The sequence below is a fragment of the Centrocercus urophasianus genome, unplaced genomic scaffold (assembly GCF_019232065.1).
Source record: "Centrocercus urophasianus isolate 14NV4802_14NV808 unplaced genomic scaffold, USGS_Curo_1.0 seq_10, whole genome shotgun sequence".
In the NCBI taxonomy this organism is placed as follows: Eukaryota; Metazoa; Chordata; class Aves; order Galliformes; family Phasianidae; genus Centrocercus; species Centrocercus urophasianus.
Window position 1 is genome coordinate 21,585,767 of NW_024884142.1, and position 11,324 is coordinate 21,597,090.

The window sequence follows — 11,324 nt, forward strand, 5'->3', positions numbered from 1 at the left end:
GACATTCTGAAGCTTTTTTGTTTTATGATATACAACATCCATCCAAAACTGACTAGAAATAGACTATGAAATACAATTATTCCAGTTTTCCCTCTTCAAAGCTCTGGTCATAAACCAGTGCACATATATGAGCTCAAGCACATCTTACTGCAAAGTGAGGAGGAGCTGGGGCTTAGATTTGCATCCAGAAACTACAACAGAAACAGCTGATAGGAGTTTCATTTCATTTGTAATGGATTCCCACATGAGCTCTGTGTAGAATAATGTTGCATGACATTTTAAGATCACTGAATCTCTGAATCAGACCAGAGCATTCAGGAAAAGAACTGAGACTCAAAAGAAAGAAAAGCCAGATTTATTTTCTCCTCCTATAGTGATAACTTTATATTGCTGATATCACTTTTCAAAAGCAGCGAGTCCAGCCTCTTGTTCTGAGCCTTCAGACAATATTTTCTGGAAACAAAACATTGTTTTGCTACATTTTTAAATAAAATGTAATTCCAAGAAGAAATGAAAGACTTAAAATTTTCTGCCACTCATGAATTCCTATGGTAACAGGATTTAAGTCTTGAGCACATTTGATAGTTTCTCAGTATAACATATCTCACCTAAGAGCATAACAATTCTGACTAACACCCATCAACAAAGCAAATAATACTAGCCTTCAAAGTGAATATTCAAAGCCTGTAAAAAGTTTTAATGAGAACATTATTAGTCATCCTTCATAAATCCTTCAAAAAGCTTAAGAAAAAGAACTCATAAAGAAAGCATAAAGAAAGCGTTGTTTACACACTATCACTATGAACAGTTGGGTCTACATTTGAGGTTATAACATTTGAATACAAACAGAAAATACAACAACTGCTGTTTTTCATCCCTCATAGCTGCAGTAACTCAGAATAAAGAGTTAAATCAATCTGCTACATCCAGCAGCTCTAGAGACAAATGGATGAGCGGGCTGTCATGATAGAATAGGCTGCATGTATTTAATTTCTGCACTGATGATTGTGACCCTACAACAAATGCTCTGAAATCAGAGTCCCGCGAGCTGCAACAAAGGAATGCTGGCATTCAACTGTTTCCTTACAAACTAATAATTCTTAATGGTGCAACCCTGCTGTTATCAAAAGCTTTAAATCCCTTTTGCATCTAGAGAATAAGTCATGACAATCAAACATTCCAGCATTGAATACAGGTGCAGATTTACATGGGGTTGAATTGCATTTGGCTCCTTGCAAAGCCAATAGGGACAGTAACTTAAGAATGGGACATACAGCAGTCTGACCAGGGTCAAGGATGCCCTACTGGGGCATCTGTAAGAAAACTCAGGGTGCCCATGGGAAACAGTTTCAAAATCTGATATACTTTAATTAACACACACAAGAAGACTTTAGCTATGTACATCCTGGGGCTAAAGAGGAAGTATACACATCAGCATCGTAAAGTATTTAATGAATTCAGGCAGGATACAGTAGACAAGGGGTCAGCTCTTTCCTCTGAGGGCTTGCAAGCAATGTACCACTTCCTGGGCAGTTCTCTAAACTCAGTAGAGCATAACTAGCCAGAGCTGAAGGGAAAAGCATTTCTCATTCCTCCTGCCAGCCACAAGTCACCAGACAGCAAAATATTAAATACAGAAAGCTAACAAAACAGCTAAAAGGCATTTTTAATGGATTCTTGGAATCTGATCACAGAGAGTTTCAGAACAGGTCACCAACAACTGTTTTATCCCAAGGCATATTTTATTGCCAGTACAAGTTTTATTGCATAATCATTGCAAGTTATGTTTTATTGCACAGATGAGGTATATTCCATTGCCAGTCAGTCCATATGTTTGCAACAAGATCAGTTTCTTTTGGTCTTTCACAGGTATCAGACCTCTCAGAAATTAATAACTCAATTTCATTTGCCCTGGTTTTACCTGGGATAGAGTTAGTTTTCTGCATAAGAGGCTCATATCATGATACATTTTCAATTTCTGCTGAAAAAAGTTGTTAAAAATAAACCACTGATTTAGTTGCTTCTGAGCAGTGCTCACACTAAGTCAAAAACTTTTCAGCTTCTTGTGCTGTCCTACCAGGGACAGAACCAGGACAGCTGACCTAAACTGGCCAATGGGATATTTCATACCATATGGTGTCATGCAGGAATATAAAACTGAGGGGAAAGAAGGAGGTTCACTCACAGTGACTGTGGTTATGTTCCCAAAAAAACATTAAATTTGATGGAATCCTGTTTTCCCAGAAGTGGCTGAACCTTCCCACCAATGGAAAGTAATAGTTTGGCTTCGGTTGGAGGCACTGCATTATTTTGCCTGTTAAACTGTCTTCATCTCAAGCCACATCTTCTCGTTTTGGCTCTTCTCATTTTTTACCCTTTTTATCTCACTATAGAAGGGTGAGGCAGTAAGTAAGCACAGCTCCTAGCTGTGGTGAACCCACTGTGACTAGGCCAGAAAATGGCCTCCGTGGCTGGGGGCTCTACTCAGAGAAGCAAGCGTTAACCTCTCATTTAGTGACTGTTTTGGTAGTGTAGAATAATTTCAGATTAGCAGAGGCTGAAAATCAGGCTTAGACTGCCACCAGCCTGAAAGACAAAACACACAGTTGAGATATCTGAAGACAATGCTATGGTTAAATAGGTCCAAAAGGAAATCCAGAAATAAATCTTCCAGGTGAGAGTTTCACCTAAAATCATACCCAACCCACATCCTTACATATCTATTTTGCCAATTACTATTATTCTTGTCTAAATAATAGATGAAGTTATAATAACCTTCTTCTATCTGAGCTGTAAACCAACCAAACACCACGTGGCTGCATTGGAATGACGTTTAATCCAAGTCAGCAAAAACAGGGAGATTAAGGAAGGAAAAGAAAAAGAAAATGCAAGCTTTCCAACACAATTTAGGAACTACTGAAGATCACCAGGCAGACCAGAGGAATTAGAATTTTTAATTTTTGTTATCTTTTGAAATATTCCATAGTGTTCAATCTAATAATAATTTAGTAATTAGACTTCTGCTGTCAGGGGGGAGGGGGCAGAAATACGATTAAATACAGACTCTTCATCAGTCTTGAAAGAGGCAACCTAGTATTTTTTACTCTTGAGTAGAAGAAAATACAAAGAGGAATATTCTCCTTTAATTCATTCACATAAATCAGAAAAAAAGTTGGTTGAAAACATGAAAGTAAGAGGTAAACTTGAACACAGGTGATTATGAACTAATACTGCTGATGCATCGTTAGTTAGGTAAAGAAATGAGAGCACAGAATTTAAGAAAGAAGTCTTCAAAAATTTGCTTGCTAGCATAGTCAGGAGACAAGGGTAAGCTTATGGCAGGGAGAGATTTTCCAATTCTTAAAGAATGATATTAAGAGCACAAATAAAAAGGATTCTTCCACAGATAAAAGCCAAGAAGTCATGATGCGTTTAGCAGCTTAAAATTTGAAATAGAAGAACATTACAAAAATGCAAAGCAGAAAAATCAGGGCAGAATGAGACAGATGTTGTCCTTTGCTGATAAAAATGAGTAAGAATTTTTTGTATCCACAACAGCAAGAATTCTGGCTGGAAATAGAGAGAAAAGACAAGACTCCTGTGAACCAATGGATATTGAGAAGATCAGAAAGCATTACTAAACCTACCCCTTAGTTTTTATCTCCTCCGTTGGGTTTTGAGGATCCTAGAGTCAATATTCAACCTGTGCAGAATAAGTCAAATCAGCTGCATTTTCCTTTACAGCATTTTTCCACTTTTTCCACTTTTTTTTTTTTTTTTTTTTTTTAACTTCTTGTTACTAGTGCCACAATGTGAAAACAAGAACACACAGGCTCTTTAACATAGGAATGGGAAGTTGCAGCTTATTCTCACATCTTGGTTTTTTGCTAAATTATTTGCTTACCTTCAGAAATTCTGTTCCAAATCAATTAGCAATACGACCCATTCAGAAAACATTGGCACACACACACAAAAAGTAATTCCTGATGATCGTAGCAATGCATGTTAATTATCTTTCAAACTCTGAGTAGCAGAGGAGTCCCCCTTCATTTTCTTACTGATGATTATAGGATTACCTTTCACTGAAATCCTTTCCCTTCTGAATCTCATTCTGCATCCCTTTTTAGCCCTCAACTCAGGCATTACATCTTCATTTTATGCACTCTAGCAGCTGACTAAATTTCTGCTTCTGTTGTCTAAGGACATAAAAAGGACAGACCAAACACTTATAAGAAAAGAAGCTCTGAATTTTCCTGTACTACACATTTTTCCTCATTGGGAATACTTCATCAAAATAAACACAACTTGCAAGCTGTTTGGCAATACTCTTATTAGCCTTTTTCTTTATCCCATAGTATCTTAATAAAGTGGAAAAAAAAAACGCAGGAATATAAAATAGAAGGTAAGTAACTCAGCCAAAAAAATCAAGGGCTTAATAAAGACTGTAGTGCTTATTCCCTTCACTTGATGAATGTCCTGTTTCTAACATAACTGTACAAAGGCATAGGCAAAGTCAAAGAATCCACAGAGGGGCAGTAAGAACACAATGAGATTAAAAAAATCATACTACAAGGCAGGACTATAGGAAATCCATTTTCTAAAATAAATAAAGACCAAATCAGGAAGCAAAAAGAAGAGAACAGTCCTTTACAGTAAATAATGATTACTAAGGAAACAGTGAGCAACTATTTTCCATATCAACAGACCAAAAAGATGTCAGTTTAATTTGCAGAAAAGCACTTTGATTAACTCTGTCTGAAAGGATAATAGACATTGAGAGAGACTATCTACAGCTAGCTTGGAATTGATTCAAAACCTTTAGCAGATATAATACTGCACAAATAGTTGTCTAGTATTGTAAGTTGTCCCAATTGGTCCACATGACCAGCTGAAATTTCTTCCAGCCCTGTTTTTGGGGGATTATGGTCTGAAACCTTTCAGAAGAAAGGATTTCACAAACAGCCAGAATAGAAACTAACCATTCCTATGTATCTATATATATAGACCAGAAAATGTCCTTAAATACTTCATCTATTACACCTTACTACATACGTACTTTACACCTGCAAAATCTGAGATATTCAATGCTTTTTCCAAACGCAACGGTCAAACTTTCATATTGGAATGTATGGAAGCAATTAACATGCCTGATGGTAGCTATGAAGTACTTTGATAAATTCAGTTTCATGATATTTCCCCTCTGTTCCTTTGAGGGAAGCCAGCAGCCAGGATGACTCAGAAGAGTTGGGAAGAAGCCCCTTTTAAGTCCTCAGGGTGTCTCTCTGTAAAACAGCTGCCATTAAGACATATACCATTACACACCATTACCTGCATGGAGAACATATGAGTGCTGAAATCCCCCCTCTCAGCCTTTTCTTCATCTGATTGAAGAGTCCCAGGTCTCTCTGCCTTTCCTCATACAGGAGTTGCTCCAGGCAAAAAAGAGCATGTTATCAGCTTGCCTTATAGAATATATTCAATCCAAGCTACAGCAAAACGCTCCAAAAAACTAAAAAACGAAACACCAAACCTATATGTCACCAGTTCAGCAGCTAAAGTGGGTAAGATTAAGGCATGATAAGAGTTAGAGGTAGAGCAAGGGAAGGGATGAGAAACAAAGAAGCCCTTGGCAATCAGACTTCTCTAGGCAGCTTAAAGCTGATCAGAAAGCTCTGCCTTAGGTGAGTAAGTGCCGTCCAGATTGGCTAAGAGCATCACATCCACCCTGATAACTGAACCTGTAGGGTTGAAAAAGGACCTTCCTTATCTCTGCTAGAGCACATCAGTTCTTACAGATGTCTTTCTGGAGTCTTCCAAAAGATGGAAGATCTTTCTTCAGACAATCCCAATATGTCCTTAAAGGCAACTTGCTGGCTATCATGCAAATGGTAGCCACACTCATTCCCCAGCTCTTTCTTTCCACTTGCCATGCACCTTCCTGCTCCCTTGCCTCTGCCAGTCACAGCTCATTTTTGCTATTACAGCAGCAAATTAATCAGCTCAAGAACAGATAAGATGAGTACCAGATGCAGCAGAAATGCAGAGAGAGGGGCAGAAAAAAAGAATTGCCCCTTTTGGCAGCAGCTGCTATAGCAGTGCAGCATGACATTTTCATCCTTATCCTACTTCCTCTTTACCTAAGGGAAATGTGATTGTTCTTAATTCAAATAGCCACTGCTTCACTTCCTTAAATATATTTTTGTAATAAAAAAAAAAAAATCCTTCTTCAAGAATGGGAACTCCCTCCCTGTTTTTAATATCTTTCACTTCTAATAACACAAAGTGTAATTAAATGCAAAATAATTTACATTCATCTTTATGTATCGCATCACCCTGCATGTTAATAAAACATAGAAGAGTCCACATTATGACAATTACACTTCTCTCCTAACTGAGATGAACCATAGCAAAACAGTAATTTCAACACCTGGGACCATAGTTTCCACCCCAGGAATTTTTTATAGTCAGATCAGCAGCACCACAGTAGAGTAGTGTTTCTCATGACGAAGAACTAATCAAATGAACATCTAAGAAGCGAACAGTAGGACTCATTACCTGCTCTTTAGAGAGTAACACATTGGTAAATAGCTAAAAGTGCTTTATGAATAGTTAAAAACTAGATAAGGCTTTATGGGGCCGAGGAATTCCAGAGGTACTATAACAATACCCCCACAGGAGCACATTAGATAGTTTTTCTCCTTCATATGGATGACAGTCAGTATAGGTGGCTACAAAGTAGGATTCTCTCCAGAACAGTGGGAACAAGAGGCGATAGCTGAATCCATTACACTACGGAGAATAGCTCTCATCCAGCAAGCAATTTAATAGTCAAGTCCAATATGTAAAGTTTTATAACTGCAATTGCTCACACAGGAGCATTACAGATTCAGGAGTACTGGCATATTTCAAAAAATAATGATGCTGCATGAACTGTGATAAAATGTATGGGAAATAAAAAAGTACATCCATCAATTTGCAGCATAATCTCTGCAGATGAAGAGCTGAAGATTTGCAAGAGAGACTCTAAGAACAGTTCTGGGAAGAGTCCAAACGATACATCCATGTCAGAGAGTAAAACAAGGCAATAGGTGTATGATTTGAGGATAAATTTGGCAACATTTTCACAGAAAATGGAGTTGGATTCCTCACAGCACTTCGAGATCATTTGCCCACAGAACTGGATTACAAGCCTGAAAAAGCAGTTAAAAACAACTTAAAAAACAACACAGCAAATCAAAACCTAAAAAATTCCTCTTTGGAGAATAATGAGTTCAGCTTTGTGTTTAACCTAAGATAAACAGGTAATTTTACATAAGGCCCTGGAAAAAACAGATGGTGTAAGATTCAGAGTAACACTATCAGGAGTGACATGCCTGAATTTTGCAGAGATGAACTCTTCAGTTCACAGTATCCCCATCGTATCAGACAATTCCACTGCTGCTAGGAAGATTTGTTCAGGCAGTAGCCTAAAAAAGGACACTAATACAGAAACATTTCTATTTAGAGTACATTTCTTAAGACAAATCCATGTATGTGAAGAACAGCCCTTCTCCACATTACTCATCCAGCCCAGCCACAGATTTGCCAAGTCTGAATGACGTACATATCACTGTGTCTTTGGCAGGAGACCTGGGAGCCTTACTGGGAACTGTGAAGACACATCCAGCAAGCCTGTCAAAACAGGGACTGTTCACACATAGCTAAGAGGATGAGACAGAACCATCCTCACATGACTCCTGCAGTTGCATTGGAAATCCGAGGAAACAGTTGAATGACATTAAAACAGCTCTCCATTCCACTGTAGGAGGACGCCAGCTTGTCAGGATGCTGATCTGAAGCTTTTTCTAAAGCAAAAGTGTACGTGCTTCACCTCAGGAAGAAGGCAGCATTCCTGTTAGCAGGATGCAGATTTCCACTGTTACCACTTACAGCTGGCGCCATTTGTCTGCTCAGCAGTCTTGCACATCTGTGCTGGACCCCACACATTGCATGGGTAGCACTGGTCCTACAGCTTGATAAATCCTCCATTCATCAGGGTAACACAGTGAGATGAGGGATGAACCACGACTATTTTGTCCAATTACATTGCAATGCAGCTTTCTTCAATCCTACAGGACACAAATCACCACTCCCAGAATGCCTCCAAGACCCCAAATTTTAATTTCCTGCCACCCAGGAGCTCCAGCTCTGCAGTCAGAGCTCCTCACCTGCTCTTATCCGTGCATATGCAGCAGAGCAATTGGCTACAGAAGCTGCATCTTTTGCTTTTTTCTCTCTGATGTCAACAGTTGTTTGATATCTGTATGTTCAACAGCAGGAGGATAGAGTGCTTTCTGTCAGAACACAGTGATGAAGATTCCTTTGTTAAAAAACAAATGCTTGTTCCATTCAAATTCAGCAATGCCATGGTTTACCTATGCTGGAAAAGTATTGCAGCTAGTAAGGAATGTACAGTTCCTGTTGTATTTCAAACTTAATACAATCAGATGTTGGACACACCTGCAGAAAGTACTCAAGAAGATGGAAAGTGTTTTCACTACAGATGTCCAGGAAACTTGGTAGCTCAAATCTAGCACTGTTGCTTGTTAGATGGCTCAAAGTTTAGACAGAGCTTGCTCAGACTAGGTTCTGACCACAGCTTTTTTTATCAATCCTTGATATGAATTCAAAATAATTCAACTGTCAGGTCTAAAAAAACTAGCTCCTGTCCAGCTTCCCCCAGACAAATAATTCTCACCTATAAAAGATGCAAAGTAATATTTCTAGATAAGTGGTACCAGCTGTCAATAATCAGGAAGGATCTGATTCCCATTCAGCAGAGAAGTTTCTTTGTAGATCAAAACCCAGGAAACTAAGTATGAGCCATTAGCTCCTGTCTGCCTCTAAGAGGGAAATAATTTTCTTTGCAATCTGGTTTTGTGTACAGCACCCAACAGCATTACCTGCCCCCACAGAGAGAAACAGTCTAGAGTGAAGCAGCACCTAACTTTTAGACATAAGGCTGTCTAAAACACAGGAAGTGTTGAGCCCCACAATGCAAATTAAGTTATTCTGTTATTCTGCACGTGGAAGAGTCTTTTCGCCTTGCCTTTGTCTCATCCAGGACAAGCTGCTGTTTCCTTCACAGTTTCCCTAGAGATGTCAGTATCTTCCAACAGATTGTCAAGCAGCATTTACATAGGCTTGAAAAAGCACAGGACTAGAAGTCACATATTAAAAATCTAAAAAAATAAATAAAAAAAAATTCTCTATCATTAAGTTTCCTATAGATGTGATGGCTTTTGAGAAAGATGCAACCCAGCTTTTGAATACCAGCCTCTCCTGCATGTTATTCTACTCCCTACCAGAACAAGGGGCATGATTAGTGAAGCATGAAGATTCAATAATAAATGCTTAGTCAAGTATTAACATATCAATAACGTATTTTCAAATATACAAAAATCTGTGGCCTGTTCAACTCCAATCATCAAAAGATCTATTTTTTAATTCCTTCATGAACTAGAAACACAGTATTGTGTTTGATGCACTTCGGAAAAATACAAAATCAAAGCAGCATATTCCTTTCACCTAAGATAGGAAATCCAATAGGTATTTAGTAACAGCTGTAGTCCCCATTTCTTAAAATATGACCATGAAATAATCCTAACATTGGTATCTGTGCAACTTACAAGCCATACTTCTCTAGTCAAGGATATTAAAAAGGCTATCACTATTACTTCTTGATGTTTGTGAAAAAAAAAAAATGTAGTGCTTGCTACACTGAGTACTTGGATAAATGAGAGTTCCCCTGGAATTCACATGTAATTATTGCAAGTGTGATGTTTCCATGAACTAGAAAGAGGTACTGAATTTGAAGAATCTAATTTTTAAGGCAAAGCAAGATGTTACACATTCAAGCCTACACACCCCAACACAGAAAAACATTTCTCTTTAAAATAAATTTTTCTTCACTGATGTCAAAAATAATTTTCCATGCAAACTAGACACGTGCTATCCATATCTTGAGCATTTTTATTTGTAAGGAATGTAAGGTCAGCAAGCAATATGGATATGGACTTGCACTGCTCCAGCCTAACAGTTTAGAGAAGAATAAGTACAACTCTGAGAAATTCAAGACCCAAGCAATATCTTTAGATCACACACAGATAAAACATAAGAATTAAATGTCCTGGCCCAGCAATCTTTCAAGTGCTTAATAAAATAATTAAGCCTACATGCTGCAAGTTGTTTTTTTTCCCCTGTGTGGTGGAAATATATAAATATTGCAAAAATTCACATTAAATCCTTCTTCCTGTCCTAACCCTGAAATACTCCCAGCTGAGCTGATGCGATTCCAGCTTGTGGAAGTATTTTCAAACTCTGTAGAGCTCACAGTAATATCACAATTTATGTTTAAGGAGCAGAGAAAAAGAATAGCTACTAAATCGATCTATGCTTTATTTCCTCGATAGGAAGTTCAATACATTCTGGCAGAAAGCCCACAAACTTGAGTTACCGTAGGAACTACGCACATGTTGTGCTTCATGTTTGCTTTGAATGTTCACAGACCAGCCTTACAGAAGACACATGGACTCTCACACTCAGGATTTTGAATTGCTTCAATTCAAAAATTGCTTGAATATTTTATGTTGTATGTTTCATAGACTGTCTGTATATTCTCTGTTGAAAAAAGCAGAAATTATTACAACAAACAAAATTACAACTCAACCTTGATAGACTATTAGAAGGGAGGTCACCACATGCTATGCTAGGTGGTGAATGAAGGGAAAAGCTTAGCCAATCTGGGTGAGGCACGCCTAAGATCAGATCTCCAGAAACTAAGATTCTTCTCTCTAATCCCCTGAGGATATTACTCTTTTCTTAGAAGTGAATCCGAAAGAAACCTATGAAAGCAGATGTGTTAGATGTGCTTAAACTATTTTAAACAAATAAGCTCCTCAGAGCTATATATTTGACAAAAGTGCTATCAGTCATGCAACGCTCCTGAGCAGGATAGGATGCTAAAATTAGCCCAGATTCCAGATAATTTATATAACAATCACAGCTTATTAAAGTTGGTCAAGAATTTGCCAGTTCTAAATAAGCCAGTGAAACAAACTTAATTTAGAAACACAATTTCTTTCAATATTCAGGCTGTTATGTTACAGAAAACAGACTTACTGAAGTGTTTTCATTACTTTTATGAGAGCTGTGTTCAAAAAACACATTTACAGAAAAAATGGTTCATTCTTTGCTTCATCTATAAGAAAGCTGACTTTGAAGAAGTCTGTAGCAAAGTTCGGCTTTAACTATGATTTCAGGGAATCATAGAATCATTTGAGTTG